The sequence below is a fragment of the Parus major genome, chromosome 5, assembly GCF_001522545.3.
Source record: "Parus major isolate Abel chromosome 5, Parus_major1.1, whole genome shotgun sequence".
Lineage (NCBI taxonomy): Eukaryota > Metazoa > Chordata > Aves > Passeriformes > Paridae > Parus > Parus major.
Window position 1 is genome coordinate 28,728,280 of NC_031774.1, and position 25,925 is coordinate 28,754,204.

The following is a 25,925-nucleotide window of genomic DNA, read 5'->3' on the forward strand; positions in this document are numbered from 1 at the left end:
CTCCATAGCTATTGTTTGCTGGCAGACTAAATACTTTGTGCATCCAGTACCTGAGGGCACGTTTACCATTTTACCAGCCCTGCAATCCCAGCCCAGCCCCCTCCACCTCCTCTCTTTGCAGCCCTGCTGGAGCGTTGTTAGCCTTTCACCCCGGGTGATTTACTAGCACAATAACGCTGATTAGCCAACAGTTACACCTGGCCGAGGGTGTAATGCCACCTTAAAGGAGGGGATACAGCAGAAATGGAAGGGAGCCATTCAGGCCTTAGACTCAAGAGTAAATGCAAGGCTTAACAGGCTGGGGTTAGGAACAAGTTATATGCTGTAGTGAAGTACTAGCTAATGGCAACTCTGTCTGGGTAGTCTCAAGATGTTCAAGGGACATTCACTATTATTAATTTGCTGTGCCTAAGACCATGAGGGAGGGAAGAATATATGGAAAACCTTTTTTTTTCCAAGGTTAACAAGGACTTAAAATAAGACAGTTTCACTGGTAATGAATGACACTCTTGTGTGTAAGTGTGATAGGTTTATCCTGTAACCAGGGATGAATGTGGTCTTCCCCTGTTCTCTCCTTTTCCACTCTAGAAATCTCTTGTGCTGTGTGGATCTGGAAAGATCCAGATCCAGAGCAGATTTTTCGGTTCAGATCTAGAATTTCTCTCTGTATGTGTGTATGTAGGTGTGATACATCACTGGGGACCCTGAGATCAGGTTCAGCAGGGTCCTACACAGGCGCTGGATTTGTTTTACCAACAGCCAGTTCTCTGATGTTCGAAGGCAACTGATTTCCCCTCGATCAGAGTCCCATGGATATTACTTTGTGGTTCATAGATGCAGGATGCTGCAGGATACTCTTTGAAAAGAAGTGAGCACCCACTGGTGTAGCTGAAGTTAAAATCTGAAAAGGCTCTCGGTCTAGAGCCTTGAAAACAGAGGTACCCTAAACTGTTGTTAAAACTTGAGCCAGATTTTAGTAGGGGACATAGTAGCAGTGGTGCAGCATAGGCTGGTACAGCAGTGACAAGAAGGAGAGGCTAGGGAAATTTATAGAGTAAAAGAAAGTAACTGGATGAAGTCTGCATTCACATCTTCAACTGAAGGAATTAGTCCTCAAACTCGGTGAATGGGACTATGGATGTAGGCCCCAGGGTGACTTCTGTTTGGGATTTTCCAAGTGCTTCAGGCTATCACAGGTCCAGGCCAGCAGCATTCCAGCTGCCAGACAGAGCTCTCTCTCCAGAGCAGACTGTGCTTAGGCCATGGGCAGTCTCTCCTGCTGGTACTGACGGTCAGACAATCAGTATCTGGCCTCTCTAGATAGCCTATCCCTTTCATGCCTTTGGCCAAAATAGAATTTATCAGAGCTGGACTTAAACACCACATCTAGTGTTTCAGTATGAAGGTATTGGTTGCACTTGGCTTTGTCCCTCTATCTTTTTTTTTTTTTTCCAGTAAAGCTTGGGTCACACAAGTCACACACTTTTGTTTTACAAAAAGTATAGGCAAGCAGCACTGCTGTCTCTTACACAGACGGCCATTGCCGTCTTCCCTGCATCACTGCCAGTTCCTGTGATTGTCTTAACTTAAAGTGATGTGCTCAAAAACCCCCAACTTTTCTTACACATTTAAAAACTTCCCCTGTTCTTTTTGTTCAAATTGTCACAGCCTGTTTGTAGCACTGTGCAAGAACCATTAGTGATCATATGGACTGGTCTTCCAGGTCTTCCCAAAATGCTTGCTGCAGGATTTCTGTCCACACGTGCCCTCTGTTTGTTTCAGTTTATCTTTCTGCATTTCTGCCACTGGGATGGTCTAAAATCCACATCTGCTTATTGTACACATTGTCTTGAATTTCCTTTAGTCCAGTAGCTTGTCACTCTTATGTGTGAGCACCAAAACTATTGCACTATGTTGTATTCCCAGTGACAATCGACGACACTCAGTATATTTTAGGACCCCAAATCTCACCGCAAACACCTCAAAACCTGTGAGTGAATTTACTTAACTCTCCTAAGACCTCACAACCCCATGTTGTGCACTTTCCTACCCTCCTACAAAGCGTCTCTGCTACCTGAACAACAGCACCAGCAGTGCGTGGAAGAAGAGTGCGCTGAGAGCGGGTAATGCGTGCGCTCACGGTGAAGCTGTGGTGTGACGCAGCAGTCAGGGCTGCCTCGGGCTGGGCTCGAGGGCTGCCCACGCGTTTCTTCACCGTGACGGAGCTGCTGAGGTGCCGGCGAGGTTTGCCCGGCGCGGCGATCCCAGCGGGAAGCGCCATCCCTGCTTCCCGCGGGGCGGAGCACGGGAGCCGAGCGAGCCGCAGCCGCCCGGCCCGCCAGGTGGCGCTGTGGCACCGCCTCACGGAAACCGCTCTGGTAGGAGCGCGCAGAATCGCCTCAGAATCGCCTCAGAGTCGCGGTGCTCAGCCGGAGCTTTGCCTTGCACGCACAGAAACAGACACACACACACACAGACACACACAGGCACTGTCCTCGCCCCCCATGCGGTTTTCAGCACGTTCACCTGCCGGGGAGCGGGAGGAAGAGGTGGAGGAGCGGCGCGGGGGCGCTCAGTCGGCCATGGAGGTGAGCCGTGTGCAGGTCTCCTGAAGGACCTGTTTGTTGGAAGCCACGTCTGTGTGTGCAGATAATCTGGGTTCCAGCATTTTGACTCCCCAGCCCTTCCTCGAGCCCTTGGAAGTCTCTTTGTCATGATGGCCACCCTGAGAATTGCTCTGAAGGGCTGTGGACCTGTTTCTCCAGCCCAGTGGTGGTCCCAGGGTCGCACCCCGATCCCCACAACATCATCTGAGCAACACAGACTGACAGCTTCACCAGGGGCCCGAGCTGCCCACTTCTGTCAGCTCTGGCAGGGGGAGCGAGGGAGGGAGAGAGGCTGAATTAAGATCCAGGTACTAAACTGCAGCCACCCAGGGAACCTACACAGGCTAATCTTGAGAGGAGAGTGATTACAAAAGCTTAGCAATAGCGAGAGCTAACAAATGCCTCTCTTCTGCACTAGACTGAGAAACAAAACTGAGGAAGCTGACAACCTCACCCGCATCCTCCTCCTCCTCCCCCTGCACGTGTGCCCACAGGAGCTGCCCAGAACTGGGGCCATGGCCTGCTTCTAGACTGTGTTAGCCATACACTGAGTATTGCCACTCCTCCAAAGGAGTCTGGCAGCAAAGAGGCTTCAGGAAATAACTTCTAGCTTGGTATGGAGAAAATTTCTTGTTGTCTAGGTGTGACTTCTGGGCAGGATGGTTTTCTGCTATGTTTTACCACCCAATGCCTACAAACAGGGCTATTACTCCTGTAGGCTGTCCTGCATGCTCTGTTCCTGGTTTCACATGAGACCTCTGGCCCTTACCAAGTCAACTCCTCATGGCAGCCTCCCCATATTCCACTCAACTTCCAAAGTTAGGGCTACCCCAAGACAACACCCACTGCCCCTGGAGAAGGAGGTCAGGTCTTCTTCGTCATCAAGTCTTTTTCCTTCAAGGGGACTTAGCTGGATTTCTTGGTTCACCCTTGACACCTGGAAGTAGAATCAGGGTCTGTGAAGTTTCAAGACCCGATCCCTCTGCTTGAGAGCTTGAGGCCAGAACAGCCAGACTCCAAACTCATGGAAGAGTGAATCATCTCCCAAACGTCCTGGACCCTTGCTCCAGCAACATGGCAACAAGGTCTTAGATGCTTAATCATCTTGTACAGAGAGGAAGGCAGAGCTCTGGCCTTGGATTCCCCTGATACCACTTGTCTCTCAGGTGTCTAGCATGTGCTGCTTTGCCTTTTCTGGTACCTGCTGGATTTAAAAGCAGTGAAAACAGAAATGCTAATGATTTTGCTGTTGGCCCAAATTCCCATGGGCATTATTTCCCCAAGATCTGTAAATGGGTAAACAACACGGGTAATTTTCAACAGTCTCCATTTCATCTGGACTTTGTTGCTTTCTCCTCAGGTTAACAGTGACGCCATCCACTCTTAGTTCAGTTCTCAGGAACAGCACTGGCAGAACTGGCAGCACTCTTGCTCTTCCTATATGAGTGTCAGATCATGGAGAAGAGCTCCTCTGCACATCCCATTCTCTCTACTCTGGGTTCACTTGTTTTCCTTTTTATTCCAAGAAGCAGGTTCTGGTCATTTTCAGCTCCAAGTCCTCCAGTTAGAAGGTAGTGGTTTGGGAATATTAACCCAGGGTATTCAAACAAACACTTTCCACCATTTCATTTACTGAGAAAACCCTCCACTGTGGAAAGCTTTTCCGGTCTTCAGTATCTCTGGGGCTTTTAGCATCCTCTTAGGGCAAGATTGTCACTGGGGCTTGCCCCACTTCTCCTTTGAGGGACATGTAAAGAGGGCAGGGGAAGTGTTTGCTTGCAGCAGGGTGGGAAGGAGCTGCCTGCACTTCAAAGCTCCTGAGGCTGTCCGCAGGCAGGAAGGGCTGTCAGTGACGCAGGCGCATGAGGCAAGCCCGCCACAAGGAAATGGCGAGGCCAATGGGATGTGAAAGCTGTGACTGTGTCAAAGGCAGGATGGAAATGTAGGGGTAGCCCTATTTTTAGCAACTTCTTGCAGAACTTTGCTAGAGCTTGCTGGAGTCAGTGGCTGCTTCCTCTTTCCTTTATGTAAGCAGCACTGGTGAGGTTCAGATCTGTTTTTATTTAGCCACTCACACAACAGTATTGACAGAAAGGTCCCTCCAGCCCCTTGGATGCAAATCATCCATGGTTAGAGAGTCTTAGGTAAGGAGAAGAGAAAGCAAATCACACATCCCTGTCTCCATTTCAGGGCTGTGAGAGGTGGAAACCGATGCTGAGGCTGTGGAACGTGACTCTTAGTCACATCAGCAGGGGATTTTGCAATGTGGAAGGTGCAGGACAGGCAGTGTGCAAACAAAGCTGAAGTGCTTTGTGAGGGCCTTTGGTTGAACTTCTCCAGCTGCAAGACCAGGGTATCATTGTCCTGCAATCCTCATCTTCCTACTCCAGCCTCCTCCTGTGCTCAAGGTGTGTGGAGGTGGCAGGGTTTAACACACCTCAAATTAGCATGGGGCACTCTGGAGGGCAGTAGGCTGCCATGAGAGTTCTCTGCCCGTTTCCCTTTAACATTTGTCAGTACTAAATTACTCCTATGCCTGCTGTAGTGAAATGCATGGGGGAGAGACCATTCCTAAGCCAGATGAGAGAGAAGATGAGGCAGCAGAGTAGAGGAGCAGCTATGGTAAAGAAGCAACAGCTAAGATATGACTCTTCTGAACAGGCTGTAACCACCAAAACATGTTACAGACTGGCTCCAGTTACCAGGGGTTCAGATGAGTTTGACTTGCAGTGTTCAGTTTAGGAACAGGTTGGGAAGGACAGTGTCCAGGACTGGGCACCCAGAGCTTGCTCCTGGTCACAGCAGATATGGCCCCCCACCTTATTGTCAGAGAGGAATGAGATCAATATAGGGATAGGAGAAAAGCACAAACCAGATACAATTCTGGGGCATTTTCAGAGTAAACTCTTCCAAAGCCTAGCAATAGTGAAGGCAGATGAAAATCATTCTTACTCTGGCTATAGGGCTTGATGTGCCTAACAGGCAACACAAACCCTCTCCCATGCTTGAGTCTTCCTGCTAATCTTTCAATATCACACATTTAACACCATTCCCATAAACCTAATGCTCCTCAGCTCTCAAGTATTTCTGCAAGAGTCTGCTTTGTATCTCATATGTCATACTGTCTTTCATCCCCACGGCAGATACATCAATTATCTATATAGAATATTAAGCTGGATTGATTACAGCAGTATATGCAATCCTTGAATGAGGGATGTGGATGGAGAAATGCTTCGTAGTGTGGCAATTTTTATTTAGAGATGGGGAATCCTTTATAGGCGGGTAGTGAGGAGAGCAGGTGACAGCCAGTGCACTGCTGTCCAAGGGAATGTGCTGGAAGGTCACTTTGGCCTCTAGATGGCAGCCCTATTGCTTCCCCCCAACATGCCGAGACACAGAAACGCCTTCCTTTCAAAAATGGGGCATATACACAGGCCTCACACTCTGTACTTCAGACCCAAACCTACGGGCAGTCAAGTCTGCATTCAAACAAACTCTTTTGGCTTTTTTCTCTCTGGAAGTCAGAGCAATAGCAGCTGCATTAGGCCTCACACTTGCACACGCTTTTTTGTGCTCTGCCTGATGCTCTGGCAGCTCTCCTGGGGGAAGAGCCAGAGTCTCCTTAGCACATTGTACTTGACCTCGGGGATATCCGGCTGTGAACCTAACAAGAAACTAAACCCCACTTTGCCAAAGCTACCTGTACAGTAAATTGCTTTAATTGTTTCAATAAAATACTACAGCCAAGCATTTAATGGCTCACAGCTGCTGCAACTCTCTGTGATTCCATTTTAAGGTTTGAATGCTTCTATTCTTTTTGAAGTATGGGGACAAAAAGGGAGAGTTAACATCACTAACACTGACAGACAAATTTCATGGTCTCTCTACTTTAGATGAGATAAAACCCAGCCTTTTGAAGGAGAAGGGTCATAAATGTTTCCATATTAGTGATGTTGGCAGTGGGAATCATGGGAATCTACAGAGCTGTCTGTTAGCAGAAAATGTTAATAAATTGTCTTTCTAATTAAAAGTTACTTAGTTAACTTACTTGGAAGTACCCCATTTCTGTATTTCCTGAAAACTCATAATCATCACTTTTTGCATCCTCACAACATCCTGAGAGCTATGTGCTGTATTCTAAGAGGTGAGTGAGACTGTTATCCAGACTTGAAAGGTGTTCACTACCTAGAGATGGGGACTGGGATATAGTTGCCCAGCCTGCACTAACATCAGAAGGCAGCAGGAGCAATGCCCTTTTGAAATCCAATTAGGCTCTATGACAGCATCTTCAAGTGCCTTGATACCTGCAGCACTGTTCCTCAGACGATTCATGGGGAGTGTGTGTCAAAACTCTGCAAGAACAAAGTGTGCAAACAAGGCAGACGACATCCACAGGGTACAGAAATGTGACATTTTTTAATTGATGGTTTGGGAAGGTGATAATAAGATAGGAAGATTGTCCTCTTGGTGTGTAATTCTTTTGTGCCGGTGCCTGGTGCAAGTGAAGGGCCTGGAAGTGGAGCAGGGCTACAACACTTGTCCTGCAGGGCCAACAAAGCTGGGTGGCTCAGGAATGCGTTTCTCATACTATGGGAAGTTCTCAGATCATGGATTCGTCAGAGTGGATATATTTTGCCCAGTGCCAAGAAGTGTAAAGGAGAATAAGTGTGTAGGAAAAAGGGGAAACAACTTTTAAGATAGTTTTTTAGCTTGGTCGTTTGGGGTTTTCTTCTGCTTTAATAAAGCAAAATAAAATTTGCAGGAAATTTACGGTCTGATTTGAATCCTACTAATGCTCATGGAAATCCCTTTAGTGAATAATGGACCAGGTCCAAGAAAAGCAGGTTATTATTCCCTTAAGTTCTATTCATCCATAACTGTTCCCTTCTGCACACAGTTTTGTTAAATCTTGCCAGTAGATTTAATGTGAGCCTCATCAGCAGTGGACCTGGATAAGACACGGGGATCAGCTGCCTCTTAACTCTGAGCTAGTCTTCCCAGGACAGTGGTGGTAAAGGAGGATGCCTTGACTACATGGCAGGTAGCTATAACCTTGGCCAGAGCATCCTGATAGGATCTCTTATGGTAAGACCCAGCTGAGGGGTATGTGACCTCTTTGTCTTGCACTGAACTGCTCTGCCAGGTGGGTGATTTTAGCACAGCAAAACCAGAACAGCTCGATAAAATGGTTTGGTTGTGGTCCAAAAGTGCAAAATAAGACCCCTTTGGAATACACAGAGAATGGACCAGAAAGCGGCCTTCTGTTGCCAGGACTAGAACAAGGCCAGGCACCTGGAAGCATTCTTTCCCCTGGTCTGGGAGACTGGATATGAGAGGAAGCAGGTTCCAATCCCAGCTCTACCAAAGACTGGGTGCTCTTTTTAATGTGCCACTGCAACAGAAGAGTTCTATGAGAAAACTCAGCTCTCATTTCATTGCCCTACAGACAGAGGCATGCTTTTGGAGAGTTTTGCACTTGCATCACTCTACATCTGTGCTGTCCTCAGCAAACGTGTTTGAGTTTTCAAAGACAAGAGATTTGAGCCTGGAGTACTGATGTTGCTGGTAAGAACATTATTTCTACAGGGATCAGGATTTTTCTGCTCTTTGGAGAGTAAGTCTGTGTATGGAAGAGGTGGTATGAACAGTGAGTTTGGGCTTGAAACTAAGACTGAACCCTCAGTTGCCCACATAAATATCTATCAAGACTTGGAAATTCACATTGAAGGTTATACCTACAGTACCTCTACCCATATTTAAAGGTTGGAAATATAATTTGGGATAAATTGTTAGCCTTCCTTTCTTTGCCTGTCCTGTCTTTCTGTTCTTTGACTGGGATTATCATAGGCCATGTAGGCTCAGCCTAGACTGAATAGGTTTTTGGGGGCGTGGTTTTGTGTTTTGAGTCACAGGGTAGCTATGACTGCTCCTGGTGAGGTGGAACAGCCCTCAAACATCCCACCAGCTGTCTGTCTGTCTGTCATGCAGGGGTGCTTTACAAGGTGTAGACTGGGAGCCTGTCATGCATGAACGCAGATGTTCCTGTTGAGGCACAAGGCAAGGAAGCTGGTGGTGTGCCACCAAAAATAGGGAAAACATAGGAGCTGCACTCTCCATCCTCTTGGGCTATAACAAAAAAGCCCCACTTGTCAGGTCCCAGGAAGCTGAAAGCTGCTCCAGATCCACCCTTGTGTGAGAAGAAAACACACCCCATGCTTTTGCCAACATGTGGCTGCAGGTTCCTCACCGCAGCCTGAGCCAGCCCTCCCTGATGATGTGTGGCCCTACGGTGGTGTGACATGGTTCCTCTTGGGAGTGGGGCTGTCCAGCCTGGTGCTGGAGTAGGCTTCCCCAGCTTCCCCTTCTGCGGGGTGCTGCCCCTGTGAAACAGCCTCCAGCCATCTGAAAATTCAGGATGGCCCTGTATCTTCCACAACGAAGATTTTGTTAAGCAGTTTTATATTCTAAGCATTACGCAGCTCTGTTGCAAGCTTCCCAATGCCTGCCTCAAGCAGCTCATCTGAGCTGTTCCTCCCATGCTAATCTCTGTGATCTGTGGCATGCATACAGCATTGATGAGAACAGGACCTCCCTTCTGCTGCACCATATTTGCCAGAACAGGCATAACTCAAGATAACCAGATTTGAAACAATCAGAGCAGGAAGCAGCAATAACTGGCCTGGAGGAAAGGCAGGGAGGGAGTTGCCCATAGACAGTATTTAGAGGGGTGCCTGATTTGTGCTATCTGATCTCTTTCCACACTCTAGCCTCACCTACAAAGGCAGGATGTAAAGCTTGCAGGATCATCCCTCATCTGCCTGGCTTGAGCACTTGAGTTTAGATCTGTACGATCTTCTGTTTTGTGTGTAGGTATTGACCTATGCATATGCATGACAAGGAACTCCAGAGCTGCAACTGGTTCGGACACTGGTGTCATCAGTGAGGATGGACAAGGTGGCAGACATTAATGTTATTTTTTCTCTAGAGTACGTGGTCTCAAAGGCTGGTGCTAGTGTAGCAGCTGATGCTTCCCAGGATTTGCACCCTGCAGTCTGTACACAGCAAACACAGCCAGCCTCCCAGCCAGGACCTACACACCGTGGGGGTCAGGGCAGGCCGAGGCAGGTCTGCAAGCGCCTTCCCTGAGGAGCTGACGGCTTAGTCACCAGGGCTCTCCACAAAACCCTGTAAACACCACCCACAGGTCCCTGCAGGAGTCCTTGCCATTGGGCTCTGCCAGAGTCCTGTCCTCCTGCTCCCTGTGCCAAGGGTCACGAGCTGGGACCAGCAGCTGGGTGCCAAATGTGGGCTGTAGCTCAGTGCAGCCGGTCTGCTAGAGGTCGTCACACGCCTCCTTAAGCAAACAGGGATCCACGCCAGTTGATAAATCATTTACGAGAAGTCAGAAGCAAAGAACTAGATTAACCAGGTCACTGGGTGTCCTGGGGGAATGACGTGTCAGTGGAGCTGAAACAGCAGATCCCACAGTTGCAATCTGTTGCCTTCTTCTGTCCTGACAGTAATTCATGGAAATCCCTGGAACTAGACACCAGATATGGAAAAACCCATTAGCTCATCCCAGTCAGCTCACTAGTTGAAGCAGTCACTCCCACTACGTTTTCTGGCAAAGTTAAAAGTGTCTCAAGAGAGGGGATTTCCACCAGCTTCTTCTCAAGGGGAAGCTATTCCACCTATCAGGAAGGCTGCCCTGTGGTGATATTTTTGTAAACCAGAAGTAACTCCAGAACCCAAGAGAAAAAAAACAAAAAAAGATTCTGCAGCAGGAACTGGGGCAGTGATGTTTTTCTGCCCGAACAGATATGTGCCACATGGAGCACGTCTCCAAATGGAAACTCCGTGGGTACACGTGTTTACACAAAGCCACCGAGGTGTGCTCATGTGTGTGTAAATACACCCGTGTCCTCCCTCCCCTTCCCAAGGGTGGGATGACCTTGTGCCTTCAGCACAGGCAGTGTGTCGTAGTGTGATATCACACCTAGCTCACTTTTGTGCAACTCCACTGACATAAAGGTACTGCACATTGCTCCGAGCAGGGAAGACACACATGAAAGACAGGAGGCAATAGCTGATGGTGGTGCTCCAGCACTCACTCCTGTGAACAGGGAGAAGTTGCTTCTCCTCAGCTGTGTGGAGAGAAGAACAGCCCCCTCCCGCCTCCCCCCACTGCTGGGGGCTCTGAGGCTTGGCACATTAAAACCCAACATGAATAGGAAAGATGGTGCAATGCAGAGCTGTCTTGCTGAGATTGACAACAAAGGCTATGGAGATTTTGGCAGCTAAGCTTTTCAACACCTGGGAAGCACTTTGGGACAGTGGGGAAATAAATTAGCTGTGTGATGGCATTTAAAGCCTTATCATTAGTTTCAGAACTAATTCTGCATTTAGATGAATGGGTGTAGCACACATTGCTGAGCTGGAACCTGCAAGAGATAGTAAGGATTGCTCCCTGTTCTCATTTAGAAAATTTTTGGCCAGCAAAACTGTAATTTGCTGTCTTGGTGGGTTAGGTGTGGGAGCAGGGGTCTGTGGCTGGGATAGGCACAGCAGCTACACCAGCAGCAAACAAGCCCCGTGCTGCTCAGGGCTCTGATTGCCTGTGCCATTGGGTGTTGACTTACGCCACTTAGAAGAAGGTGGGGTATTACCTGGGTGTTTGCCCTGAATTTGTGACTCCTCTTCCAGTCATTTTATTTGTCTCTCACAGCTGACACAGCTGCCTTCCCTACTGGGGACCCCTGAATTTTAGGCACTGTGTTTTGCACTGTTCTAAGGACTGGAGTTTCCTTTCTCAGCAGTGGTGCTGAGACTGCCCTGCCAAGCACGCTGCACACTCTGTTACTGCAGGACAGCTGATATGTTGACCATACCTAGCTTTGGCATGGGCTTTCTTCTCTGCAGGGTTCTTACTTTGTTCTGTTTAGCACAAAACACACTGAAGCGTGAACAGGAGCTATGAAAGAACTACATGAACTGTGGAAAAGGATCTAACCAAGGAGGCACAGGTCACATTCTGGGCCTTGACTGGGTCCCTGCAGCTGCTGTCAGGTACTAGCCAGCTGACCTACTGAGCCCCTTGCCCCTTGCACTGTGGAAGGATAAGAGCAAGTAGAGCCCAGTAATATTTTAACTAAGAGATTAACTTTATGCCAGTTCAACAACAATGGATCTTCTGTTTCTGTGGATGGACGGTGCTGACTTGAGGCTCTTCCACATGCCAGTCCAAGCTCTCCTGCCACTGGTTGCTCTGTCCTCAGAGGAGAACTCACATTTAACCCTCAGACAGGAAAAGAAACCTCAACACCAGAGACAACAGCCCAGAAAGGTGTGACACAGTGTGGCACAGTGTGAGTGGCACTTAGTTCCTAAAGGAGGGCCAGAGGAAGAACTACCCATCTGCCCTCTAGATGCTCAAGACTCACCCATTTCCTTACGAAGTCCCAGGGCACCTCAAGCCCACACATGATGGTTGAAAGACATGTAGAGACCTCTGAACAGTCCTGGCACTCAGATGTATTCCCTTCCCACTCTGAAATTTTGAGACCCTTTATCTCTCACACCTTGCAATTTGTGGACGTTTTGCCATTGCTCTCAACAGGTACTGTACCAGCCCTTGAAAGACAGGTCCCAAGCCCACAGAAATCAAGATGGATCTTTCTGCAAACTTCGTCACAGCAATGGAAACAAGTTTTGCACGTGACAAGGCAAAAAGCAACACCAGATGCACTGAAATGACCTATTGCAAAGGTTATATTCCAAAGATGAAAATACCAAGTGTTTTATTTTAAAACAGAAGTTAAGATTCATGCAGGGAAAGCTGACCTCCCCTTCAGTAGCGTGAAGCTGGGTGCAGCAGCCCAAGTCCCAGCCAGCCAGACCAGCCAGTCTCAGAAAGTGGAACTGACTAATCTGAGTCGTCTGCAATGAGCTGGGCATGAGTGAAATCATGCCCTGTGTAAACAGTGTGAAAAGCAAAGGAAGATGATAAGGAGCTGGGGTTTTTTTATTATTGTTGTTGTTCTTGATTCTGTGTGGGAGAGAGTAACAACATAGGTGAGGATTTTAAATAGCAAAGCAAAAGCAAACAGCAGTGGAAATATGTGGCCCTGGATGTTCAGCTGTGATGAGACACTGAAGGCTCTGTTTCCCAGTGCTTGTAGTGAACCACTTTTAGGAGGTTTAGTTTCCAGTAAGTGCTCAGCACTTAAAAACAACTACCCTCACAAAGAACTGGGGCCATGATCTTTATCTCCTGACCATATGCTTTGAGAGCCATTTCCACTTGAGAGGCAAACATTTTCTTTCCATCTCCTCACAGAACACTCTTTCCTCCCTCAGACATTTGCACCAGGATTGTATGGGCAGAAATTAACCCAGGTCCCGAAAGAGAAGGTGGGGAGACCCTGCCCAGCACGCAGATTGCATGGAGATCCTTGCAGTGTGGTGGAATCAACCAACACCCTGGTACAGGGTGTGTGCCTGTGATGTGGTGGAGGAGCACACGGTCGCTGATATTCAACTGCCTACCTCTGTTCTGTGCGTGGCCTTGCGTTAGTTTCAGGCCTAATAACATCATGATATCATAATGATATATCACGCTCTGATGACAACACCGCATGGAGTAAGCCACAGCAATCTGATCTCATTCTGCAGACGTGGAGATGAGTGTTACTGCTTCACAGGACAAGTGGGTGGCAGGTAGATGGAGCTGGCACTACCTATATTGTCAGGCCTGGGTGGGAACGTGACCTGCTGGGTTAAATTAGGTGGCTGGGAGCTTAACGCCTCAGCTCTAAATCAGCCTCAGCGCTTGCGGGTGAGTCACCAGACCTATCTGCATTCACTTCTTCCATCTGTGAAATGGTGACAATAATATTTCCCCATCTGATGGGGGAGGGAAGGGAGCGTGTGTACAAGAATGAATAAATGTTTACAAAGCACCTTGTGAGCAGTGCACAGGCTCTGGATGTGCTTAGGAGGAACCTGCGTTTTTCCCTCTGCTCTGGGTTGCACCATACTGTGAGGTGTAAACACTCCCCTCAGAGTCAACAGTTTCAAATGAGAGCAAATGAGATAATTCCTCAGGAGAGAAACAGAGAGTGAGGACTTCATGAGTTACCAGCAATTTCAATAAATTCCATTCAAGGAAAAGCAAAGTAACCTTTTAAGAGATAATAATAAAGCAGAAAAACAAATGAGCTGTGACCAGTATTTCTTTTGTGATGGTACCATGACCTTAGGTTTCACTTCCCAAATGGGAACCAGAACAGAGAAGTGAATCCCCTTGAAATAAAAGTGAAGTTAATAACGGGACGCCTTTAGCTCTTACCACATCCTGTGTATGCTGATCACTCTGCTTGTAGCTGGCAAGAGCACTTCTAGATTTTTCTTTACCATGTTAATTCTTTGCTGAGTCAAACCATGTTGTATAAACAGTTGGGAAAAAGCCTTCCTGCATCTCCCCTCCAGCACTGCAGTGCCACGCGCCCTGTCCTGGTCCCTTCCCATGCGCATGGGTGCCTGTGCACACAGCACTGCTCCTCTGCCCTGCTGTCAGCACAGACCCACACTTCCCACAGCTGGTAAAACCACTCAGCGAGCTCTCACAGTGAATGAGCACTCACACAGCCCTGCCCACCCTTCCTCCCTGTCGTAGCACATGCTGTTTCTACCACAGTTTCGAGCGCTCACATGCAGATGTGTGATGGCCATTTGGTGTCCTGCTACATGTTCACTAGCACTTGTTCTTATGCACATACTCAATTCCTTAAGCCAGAAAAAACACACACAAATATGCACACTCTTCTTAGTCTAATATGTGCACAGAATCACTTACTGTTTACTTTGTCTGGTACAAAAGAGAGGATCTGCAGAGGGATCTGGACAGGCTGGATCATTGGCTGAGGCCAGTGGTATGAGGTTCATTAAGGCAAAGTGCTGAGTCCTGCACTTGGGTCACAACAACCCCATGGAGCTGGGGGAAGAGTGGCTGGAAAGCTGCTCAGCAGAACAGGACTAGGGGGTGCTGGTGAACAGATGGCTGAACATGAGCCAGCTGTGCCCAGGTGGCCAAGAAGGCCAATGGCACCCTGGCCTGTATCAGGAACAGTGTGGCCAGCAGGACCAGGGCAGTGACTGTCCCCCTGTACTTGGCACTGATGAGGCCACACCTCAAACCTGTGCTCTGTTCTGGGTCCATCAGTACAAGAAAGACACTGAGGGGCTGGAGCAGGTCCAGAGAGGGGCAGTGGAGCTGGTGAAGGGTCTGGAGAGCAAGTGCTATGAGGAGCAGCTGAGGGAGCTTGGGGGTGTTTAGCCTGGAGGAAAGGAAGCTCGAGGGAGACCTTATCACTCTATAACCACCTGGAAGGAGTGGGGGCTGGCCTCTTCTCCCAGGCAACAAGTGACAGGACAAGAGGAAATGGACTCAAGCTGTACCACAGGAGGTTCAGGTTGGAGATCAGGAAGAATTTCTTCACTGAAAGGGTTGTCAAGCATTGGAATGAACTGCCCAGGGAGGTTGTGGAGTCACCATCCTTGGAAGCATTCAAGAAATTACTGGATCTGGAACCTAGTGCTGTGGCTTAGTTGTCATGGTAGTGTTTGGTCAAAGGTTGGACTCAATAATCTCAGAGATCTTTTCCAACCTTAATGATTCTATGATTCTGTGAAATGTATGCACTTTACAAATGCAAACTGGTCATACACATACACAACTCAGCTATGAGACAGAGGTCCAGGCCTCTCCACAGCATCATCATTGCAATAACCTTCTTCCTGGGATGAGTTTTGTAGTGAGGGTTTGACTGCTTCAGGAAATGTGGATGAGTTAGCATATTAATTCACCAGCTATTTTATTAGTCTGATTTAGGCTGAACACTTATCTTTTGGTGCATTACTGGCTTTTGCTGCTACTACTTTTCATTCTGCTTATACTGTTGGAGGTGACTGTAGGATCCTCCCTTCATCAGCAGACTTCTTCTTAACAAATAGTTTCACTAAAAAAGCCTTTACCATCCACCACCCCCACACCTGTTCCTCAATGGGTCTTCAGCATTTTAGTGACACTTTGAAATTCTAGTTTGCATTTTGGAGCAGCTCCATTTGCAACAGACACAGTCACATCCACCACATCTTGAACCTGTAGGATTTTTATCCATTGACAATATCAGAGGTAACAGACTGGTCATCTTTGAGCTGCACATCTCAAACACATGTGAACTTGGGAGGAGGGGCACAAGTTTGCCCAGCATCCTGGCATTGTACTGGTGGGCCAACCATCTGCTGACTTCTGTAACCATTAGTGGGCATGATTTCTCAGATCAGTGTACACAGACTGAAAGGTACTGAACTTTAGTGTCAGAAGACTTCTTAAAAATAATTTTAATATGTCTAACAACGCTCACTCTGTAGGCCTGGAGATAGCAAGTGTCCATCCACAGATAAACAAAGCAGCACTGGCTGAACTCTCATTTCACACAGGACAACAGGCAACCATTGAACGAGAAGAGTTTCCTGCTGCTATGCGTTACTGTTGGACCTGTTATCCAGTTGGACCAGCCACATGCAGGAGACCTAAAGAGAAAAAGTGATCTGTTTTTCTCCTTGACCATCTGAGGTGCTCCCAGGTTTCTGATTAAGCTCTTGGTACTCGCCAAGTAACATCTCCCCCTGCAGAGCTGTGGGCTGGTATCTTGGCATTTCCCAAGTGGCACTAGAGAGTCCACATCCTTGCCCTTCCAAGAGAACTAATCCCAAATGCTTGACATACAGGTTCCAAAATACTGTCAGTCACCTAAGGAACATAACTAAGAAAAAGTAAAACCAGTAATGTTGAATTCTGTACGTTTGCTTTTGAATCTAATCTTTGACTCACACTTCAGACTGTTCATGTTTTCCTCTGTGCTAGCTGACATGAACAGCATGCTTTTCTTAGCTGAAAAAATAAATTCTCTTATGACCACATGATGTATGGAACAGAGACTTACAGAAAAAAAAAAAAAAGCGTAGGAAAGTAGGAGGATTAGCCTTCCTCTTTTTTCAGCCTCAGTAGCCAGCAATCAATGTCTCATATGTCTGCAACACCTTTTATTCCCTTACAGAAAGCAAAGGATTGGTAAGGAGATAAGGAGGCAAGGAGGAAGCATCCTGCTGTGGATCTTCAAGGCTGCCTGGGCTTCACAACACTGAGGAAACTGTGCTGTGGAGCAGAGCATCATGTCATCCCCTCAGTGCTCACTACCTTGCACTTCATGATAGCCCAGACACCAGGCCCAATGTCTCTGCTCTTGTCAGGGGCATGATTAGCTCCTCTTTGATGACAGTAAGTCCAGGCTTTGCTTTTGTTTCTCAGCCAAAAGCCTACCTCTCTATGGATCCATGGCCCCAGCACAGCACAGAGACCTTGATTGAAATAGTGACAAACATCATCCAGAAAATTATTTCCCCTCCCTGATTATCCACAGAGTATGTGGAAAAGCTCCCACCTTTCTGATGCAGCCACCTGTAGAATGTGTGGCATTTCTCTCTGGTTTCTCCACAAAGGTATGCAGGAAAAGTTGGAAATTCAGAAGCATCTGTCCCTTCCCAGCCCAGCTGCCTTGCTACACACCAGGGACAGATGCCTTTGTTCTATGTCACTTCTCTGGTCCCCCAAACTTGTTTCAGAATCAGCATGGTTCTTTAGTAACTTCATAAAAATAAACAAGGGCCTGATAGCATTCAGGTCACACTAGTAAATTATTTACACACAGACCCCCCCCATTCCATTTCTTATTGCACGGGTCTTGGTGTCACCACGCCCTGCCAGGGGCCACATTTGTCCCTGCAGTGTAGTCCCCCTTCTCTGACAGCACGGCACTGATGTGAGCAGGCTTTCAGTGCACAGGCACTTCACCAGCTGCTGCCCAGGGCTGGGGGTTGCCCACAAGGCAATTGCATCCTGCCTCTGCAAAAGTGGGCGTCGGCAACCTATCCTGAGCAGTACACTGCTCCGGGTGGCCTGGCACGCAGAGGCGGCTGAGTTCAGGCCAGGTACAAGCTTATCAGCGGATCACATCCAGCCGGGAACAGTACTGAGAGGCAGCCCAGTGGCAAAGCACAAACTTCCTTGCAACTATTTTTAAAAGCACCTTTACATCTCTCTTTTCAACTTGCAGAGCACAAATAAACCGAAAGCATCAGCCAGTTGTTGCTGAAGGGAGCTATTGTTTTGTAGCCTTCCTCATCCCTGTTGCAAATGAAATAATATACTCCTCAACCTCCCTTCACAGAAAAAGTCCCCCCCCATCCAGCTCTGCGTTTGATCCTGTTTCTCTTCTTCCATGCTGCCTTTGGTGGACTTTTGATCTTGACTCAGCATGGTCCATCTTACAATGTTTCTTTAGGTCCTGCTTCACAGTAGGCAAGTGGGCATGGACTGTGATGGGTACCCAGGTTATATGATGACTTGTTTTTCATGCTGATCCACGGTGCAGGTCTCTTTTGTGTGATGTTTGAATAGTCATTGCCCCTGTCTGCTGCTGACCCCCACAACACAACTTCTAATTCAGAGTAAGAGGCTTGCCCAGTTTTTTCTAAAACAGCTTGCTTTGGCATTTGTGTGCGATGAACTTTCTCCGTCATGGTGATTTGGTTTCCAAGTTTAGTTAGAATTTTCTGGAGTCCCTCCCAGTCCTGCCAAGACTTGCTTTCATTTATAATTCATGGTTCTCTGTTGGCAGCAAATGCTTTTGCCTTTTTATCCTTCTTCCCCCTTCACTGATTTTTGTAATAGTATTCAGAGGGCTGCTTTCATCTCTGCCAGGCATGGTCCCACCACCCCCTTCCACCCAGTAAACTTTTCTTCCCCAACTGGAATGCTGGCCTTTTACTTTTAATGTATTTTCCCCCCATTCTGTCAGTTCTGACTCAATTTTTAATCCATGATGGGACTTCTAATACCATGGCTGCCAAGTTTGTTTCATTCTTGGAAAGGGCTGTATCAAAAGACCTTTTGAAAGCATAAATTACTATGGTCCCTACTTGTTCCTGATGAACTTCAGAAGCTCACAGAGGTCTGACTAGTGGGTTTAGTGCTCTATCCGTGCTCCTTCTGCTGGGTCCTGGACCGCCAGTGCGACCGGCACGGTCCCCATTTTTCTGGAAGCCTCATATTATGCCCTGTCTGGCCTTCCTTTAAAAGGCAGCTGCTCCCTGGGGCAAGGCAGGAGGGAGGAAGGAGACTGGGGTTCTGCCCTTTGTACTGTGGGGAGCAGCAGCAGAGCCAGAGATGGACATGAGGGGTGCTGACTTTGAGGCTGTGCCACAATGCCTTGTGTTCTCCTGGGTAAACTCCTTGAGCCCAAGCGTCACACTTTGCCCTGTCACTGGTACTGGCAGCTGTGCCGGGTGTTGAGGATGCTACTCTGGGCACCATCATCCATCCCTGTGTGTTGTGTAGGGTCCATACAGGGTAGAGGCCAGCAGGAAACACCTCAGACTGCTGTAGGACTGCCCAGGTTTCCCTGGAGAAAGCAGAGTAGTGCAGCTGAAATGCCAGTCCACCACACCACAGGGAATGGCAAAGCCATTCAAAAGCCACCAGAGCAGCAGCCCTGGTCCTCCCTCACCTTCGGAGCCCAGCTCTTCTCCTTTAACACTGAGTGCTGGTAGTACCTGCTTGCCATGCTGGGTGGCAGGCATCCCAGGATGAGAAGAACACAGTTTAGCTCTCCTGTGGCCAAATGTGCCAGTTAAGCTGAGGTGTCCTTGTCCAAGGAGCTGGTGGGCATTGCCAGCCCATCCCATCCTCTGCCTTTTGCTGCTTTCCCCTGCAGTGACACTGAGATGATGTGTGTCAAGAGACTTATGCAGAAGTGTGCTATGGACCAGGAGGTTCAGAAGTGGAGGGGCCAGCCTGCCCCAGGATCAAGGGGTGGGTGCAATTGCCTGAGGTAAGAGCCATGTCCAGCATATTTGGATGTGGGTCTTGCTCTAGCATTAATTTAGTTTCCCAGTTAACTTGTGAAGTGCTTCAAAGGGTGCTGAAACAGTCTGCAAAGGGCACCAGCAGCATGAGCAACTGCTGAAGCCTGAGAGAAGGCCCCTGCTGCCGGGGCAGGCTGCAGTGGGAATTTTATCACTGACTCCTGGATGAGCAGAACTAGGCGAACACACATAGCTTTCCCAATCTGAGTTCAAATGTGTGAATTTACCATATCTAACGCCTCCCTGAAATCCAAACAGACTCAATTACATTCTCTTTCTGTAATGAATCAGTAATTATATTGAAGAACACTATTATTTGTTTGGCATGACCTATATAAACCCGACTTGGGGAGTGCATAGTTGGTGTGGTGCCAGTGCCCTGCGTATTATTGCCTTATAAACACAACCATTGTTTGAATTTCAGATCAAAACAAACCGAGCCACGTCGCTTGTCAGTTATTAGATATCTTTTTCCCAAATGCTCACCCAGGCCGTATTACAATAACAATAATTATTATTACATACTTCCTTATTGTATGTTTGTGCCGAGGTAGCACATTTGCCTTTTTCCCACACATTAGTTGCTTCTCCTGACTCTTATGATTCACTCCTGCCTATTTCCCAATGTCCGTGAGGTCTTTCTGCATTCCCAGCTGCATTTTGTCAAGACCTGCAGATTGGCACAGGGATTCACGGTGCTATATTGCACCAGCCTGCAAAGGTTGCAAACCAGCACAGGGGCTTTGCTCCTCGAGGGAATATACAAACTGAAGAAAGATGTGGACCCTGCCCCCAGGTGCTTTATAAATATTTAACTTGGTCTGATAATGTGATATGGGCTGATAATGTGATTTGGACAGACTAAAACCCAGCCCTGCCTGGGCAGGGTTGGAAATGGACCTTTTATGGGAAACAGGGTGGGAGGGGGGCAAGCCAGAGCAGCCAAGTGATGATGCTTTCCACAGCCACTGCCACAGCTGGGAGTAGACTCACCCTTCCCAACCTGGGACACCCAAAATGTAGCAGCCAAATCCTCAGCAAGCTGCCGATCTGCCTTTACAGTCACAGAGGAGAAGCGGGTGCTTGGCTGTCAGGTGAGTCAGCCCTTCTCAAGATAAACTTCAAGATATGTGAAATGAATCATACACTAGAGGTGCCTATTTGTCTCCATTGACTATGCAGGAAGCCTGTCCAGCTAATTAGGTTTAGACACCTAACTTTTAGGCACTTAAAAACAGGTGAGAGGAATCCCATCGTCATTGACATTCTTCCTTACTGGCCTGACAAAGGAGGCAGTGGGAGAGGCTCCGTGGAACTTCCCTACCAGATTTGGACCTAACCAAACTCCTCTACCCTCTGTGCACAGGAATCTGCAAAGCCTCAACTCTGTGTCCTCCCCCTTGGAGCTCCTACAGGCATAGGGTTCTCCAGCCATGCCCAGCTGGCAGAGATGAAAGCATGTTCCCTGCTGAGGTCTGAATGAGGCAACGGTCTTGTGGGAAAAGATATAATAATGGAGCTGAAGCCTGTATTATAATGTATTCAGAGCAGGCAGGAGGAACAAAAAAAAAAAAAAGGAGGTTTGACCTTGGCTTCCTGCCTGGTGCTAAAAGTGTGTTTTGATGGAACGGGATAGGCGGGAAAGCAAGCTGCCTCCCTAATGCAAATACCTCATGGAGCTGTAAGATGTGTGGAGTGCAACCCATGTGTTTGGAAATAAGGTTATGACAAGCTCCACCGTGAAAGGACAAAATGGTATTTTTCAGGGGGTTACAGCTGAGCCTGTTGGAGGTAAGTGGCCACCAGCACAGCAAGCAGCACCTTCTGACACCAGCACTGCATGTCACATAAATGTCATGATCTGACTCTGGAGTTATCTTAGACTTTCTCAAAAAAGAAAATAGAAAGATGAAAGCATTTCATCCCAGCACTTTTTTTCTTTAATTTTTTTTATTTTTTTTCCCCAGAAAAAAATCATGGAAACATTCCACTGGTTAATGTCTGCTGAATAATCAGCAGCCAGGGCTGCTGTGGCTGGAAAGAGGCAGAGGCCAACAGAAACCACTCTGCTGCATTATCATCTTGCTGTGTATCAACTCAGGATCATGGATGCAGGATTTGAAAAAACTGATTTTGTCCCAGTTTTTGAGATCTATGCCTTTCTATGTTCACAAGCACTTGTTACATGCATTAACCATCTTACTGATACAAGGGCAATTGTTGTTTTGATGTACAGCAGGTGTCACTTGCTTCCTTTTTTCTGGAATCTGCCATCAGCCTCTTTAAAGCTTCTGGCACTTCCCTTAATCTGAACAATTTATTGAGGTGAGATATATTTGATTTCCCTCTGTCCTGGCAGACACAGAGCCCTGTGCAGATTAGGCCAGGTTAAGGACACCTATTTGAAGCTGTGCCCTAGCTGCACACAATAATCCCTAGCTGCACACAATAATCTGTTCCTGAGGTTGGGCCCTGCAGGGATGCTGGGGACCCCAGGACCACCATGTGCCCAGCTGAGACCTGGAAGAAAGAGGATGCTGGCAGGTGGCTGCGCAGGCTATCCTACAGATGTGGACTCTCCACAGAGAGGGGATGGGATGCTGCTCCGGGGACCTGCAGCAGGGTGGAACACCAGTCTCCCCAACAGGAGCTTCATGGCTCTGCTCCACCATGATGAGAAATACATCTTGCTCCATACCTTGCCTTGCTGCAGCCAGGCTGGGCACTTCCTCAGCTCCCATTTCCACACTAGCAGGATGGAAATCCCTTCTTTAGCTTCATGCACTTGCGGCGTGTTCAGGGAGGAGATCAGATGAGTCTTGCGCCTTGCCCTAGAGGGTTTGTAACTTCACTGAGAACAGGCACACCCCTGAGAAGAGGGAGTTTTCTCTGCAGGAGGTGGTGGGTGCCAGCAGTACATGGGCAGCAGGGAGATCTGTGGTGCTGTGTGAGGGGGCTGCCGGGATTTCCTCCTTGTCCCTGTGTCCAGACAAGATGTGCAGACCCCAGCTGGGGACTGCATTGCCACGGAGCTGACGTAAAGTAACAGCCCCACACCAAGGTCACAGGCATGGAGACAGATGTTCCTTGTCGGGCAGCTTCACTTTCCACAGCCATGCAGCAGCTGGTCCTGGTGATGGTCTTTTCCTCCAGCCCCTCAAAACTGTTCCCACACTTGGTGTGTGTCTCAGCCTTGCTCCCACCCACAGCACAGGCTGCATGTGTCTGGATGCAGCTGGACAGACCCCAGGATGTGGCTAGGCCAGCCTCCTGAGTAGTCATGACAAACAGCTAAACACTTGCATGGGCTTGCTGTCCTGCTGTGTGGAAATACATTAATTGCATTAGTATTTCCACTGGAAATTATAACTTAGATCCATTAACTTCAGCCAATTTCCTTACCCTGCATCTGCTTAAAAGGACATCTCTGCTTGTTCCACTGCAGTGTCTTGTCTGCGCCGCCGGTGCTAAATTTGTGGCAGGCTAGTCACATCCATGTGACACTTCAGAAGAGGCCACACATTACCTCCACCTCCTGTCTTCCCCTCACTTCCCCCAGAGGTAGCCCAGCATCTGAGCTACTGAAAAACAGAAAGCCCATTTTATGAACAGCTAAATCAGATCCCAAACCCCATTACTAATTAGTAAAGCTGTGCTGTAATTTAGATCACCTTGGATGGTCTTTAGATCATTCACGGGTGTAAAGTCAGGAGGATTAAGGGCTTTTAATATTTGTCTGGTATGGCTGCTACCAATTCCAGCAAAAATAATGGAGCTAGCTTCTTGGGTTTCCTGCCACCACAAAGTACACACATGCACACACTCTCTATTTTATGAATGTTTACATACCCGAGCTGCCAGGAATCTCACTCCCGTTGCTTCCCACCACCTTAACACACTTTTCTGTATCTCTGTGAATTTGTTTTCTCACCGAGCAGCTGGTAATATCCCTTCTGCTTGGGAGCAGGCGGAGACCCGACTTCCTCGGGTGCCAGAAAAGCCTGGCAGAGGGCGCACCTACAAGCTGTGGTTTCCATCTCAAGCCATTTACACCTCCCAGTGGCTACCCAGAGATGTTCCATGGAAGACGCGCGAAGCCAAAATAAAAGGAAGTATTAAAAAGTTACAGACAGGTGGGGAAAGGCCACGCTGACATCCGCCTACTCCCCCTGAAAGGCCACAGAGTCTGAGGAGGCGCCTGGAACGGAGGAAACATCTACAACCGCTTGCAGAGACCAGCAGAAAGGCACTTCCACACCTACACCTCCAGGGTAACAGCCAACAAAAATAGCATCAGACCCAAAAGATGTGTATAGAATAGTGACTGCAGAAAGCCTTGGCTCATTTTACACCCCCAGCAAAAATAAAGTCAAGAGATTTGTCCTTCTTCTGTTCCCAGCCTCTGTACGTTGGAGCACCGCTGCAGACAGGACATGTCTGTTTTACCTGAGGATTCCCATGGGAGCAGGGGAGTGAAATGCCCAACTCATCTGAAACTCACTGGGGAAATCGTTGCTTGTGACGAAAGCACTTCCCTTTTCTACCTTGAAACTTTGAGTGGTAGGAGGGAGAATAAACCAAAACACCTCGCCCCCACCTCGTTTTCAACAATTAAGGCTTTTTCATACTCAAGTTCTTGCTCAGTAACTCTGACGCAAGCAGATCTGCAGGCTTCCTACTGCCAAATGGCTCCAGGTGAGGGGAAGTGCAGGTGTCTTAAGACAGCAACCTTGTTCTTTTACCACGGGAGCTGCACCATCATCAAATATATTTGTGGCAAAGCTGGCACTTGGATTCAGTTTATACTCAGTGCTCACAGTAACCTCTTATTACCCTGGAGGGGAGTTAAACTGGGCAAAGAGTGCAGCCACCCCATGAGACTGTTCTCCAGCCTTTAGCAGAGGCCAGCATGTGGACCCGTGCTCAGCAGCTCGGGGACAAGATAGTGCTGATTTGAACATCCCAGTGCCAAACTGGATGAGACCAAAGGTCTGTTGTGGCTTTCCTCTCACCTCCAAGAGCAGTCAATATTTTTGGGAGAAAATGCAAATGAGAGAGTGATACTTTTGCTGTGCATTGTCCAGCAACATGTTGCAGAGGTCTGCCTTTGCCTTTAGTAAACCTCCAGGGACTTTTCCTCCATAAATTTGTCGAATTGCTTTTTTGACCCGGTTTATACTTTTGACCTCTACAGCATCATGTGCCAACGAGCCCACAGTTTTACACACACACGTAATTGGAAAAAGTAATCCTTTAAAAACCTCCTGCCTTTATCATTTCATTCACTGCTCCCTTCTTTCCCACCGTCTGGCCACTCTGGCCTGTTTCAGCTCTCATGCAGGAAAAAAGTTCTTAATTCCTCTGCTAAATGCGTGCACAGGTCTAATGCAGAATCTTATCTCTCTGTATTTTGTGACAACTTTAGCATCTGCTTGCATTTGAACCAGGGAAGGAGAGGGCTCCAAAAGTGGCTCCTGCGCTGAGGACAAGTTTGAGAAGGTCTTGGGAGGTTCTGGACATTGATTCCTGCTTCCAAGGCCTAGCTGTAGTATCCCAACTGGAATGTGCTGGGCCTGGATGGACTGACTCACACAAGAAGGCTAGTGAGCATGGCATTGCATTCATTCACTTTTTCAGTAATCTTCTTTAATAATTGACTTTCATTTATTCATTTACCTATCTTTGTTCATTTGCATCTATCAAAGTTCTGGCACGGCTCTGGCGGGTGGTGTAAGCCTCCAATTTTTTCATTCCTCTGCTCGGTGTGAATTCATGCCCACACAAATTCCCACTCTGGCCCGGAGGGCTCTGACTTTTAGCCACGAGGTGGGGTGAGCAGCTAAATTCCTGAGCTGAGCATGTGCACAGGCAATGCAAGGCAGACCACCATGGAGTCAGGGTTTGCCAAGCTCAATCACTGGAAAAAAATTCCTTCTCAGCTTCAGCCTTTGCCACTTGATCCGCGGAAATGTGCAGCCTTAAACCCCAAGTTTCCAAAACAAATGCACACGGTGCAAGTGAATAACACAGAAGCAGCAGGGACAGAGGGCTGTGCTGGCGGAGGGGCTGCCGGCCCTGGGCTTGCTGCAATCCCACTCCAAGATCAGCCCCATGCCGTGGCTGGACGACAGGAGGAACCGGGTAAAAATCAGGCAGGGAGCGACTCGGTAGTGAAATAGTTATCTCGGCTGGCTTTCTCGGTAACTCTTGGAAAGTCCCCGAAATGACGTTTCTAACTAACAATTAAAATGGGTTTAATTATAGAGAGGCTCAGAGCCCTGGGAACAAGCACCATCTACAGAACGAGTAAACAACTGCAGAAAATAATAGGCT

General features: G+C 48.0%; 2 long non-coding RNA genes across 3 annotated transcripts; one reads left to right on the plus strand and one right to left on the minus strand.

The window, feature by feature from the left end:
• Positions 1–2,426: 2,426 nt before the first annotated feature.
• On the plus strand, positions 2,427–23,979 carry LOC107206263. 2 transcript variants are annotated; one of them, XR_004497888.1, is made up of 4 exons: positions 2,427–2,588; positions 19,442–20,686; positions 21,560–21,917; positions 23,531–23,979. It is a non-coding gene; the product is annotated as an uncharacterized LOC107206263 (long non-coding RNA). The 2 variants fall into 2 exon arrangements; XR_004497889.1 differs by having other exon boundaries at positions 23,560–23,979.
• Positions 15,758–17,601, minus strand: LOC107206265. The gene is made up of 2 exons (XR_001522350.2): positions 17,111–17,601; positions 15,758–16,199 (listed from the first exon to the last, which is right to left on the minus strand). It is a non-coding gene; the product is annotated as an uncharacterized LOC107206265 (long non-coding RNA).
• Positions 23,980–25,925: the final 1,946 nt, after the last annotated feature.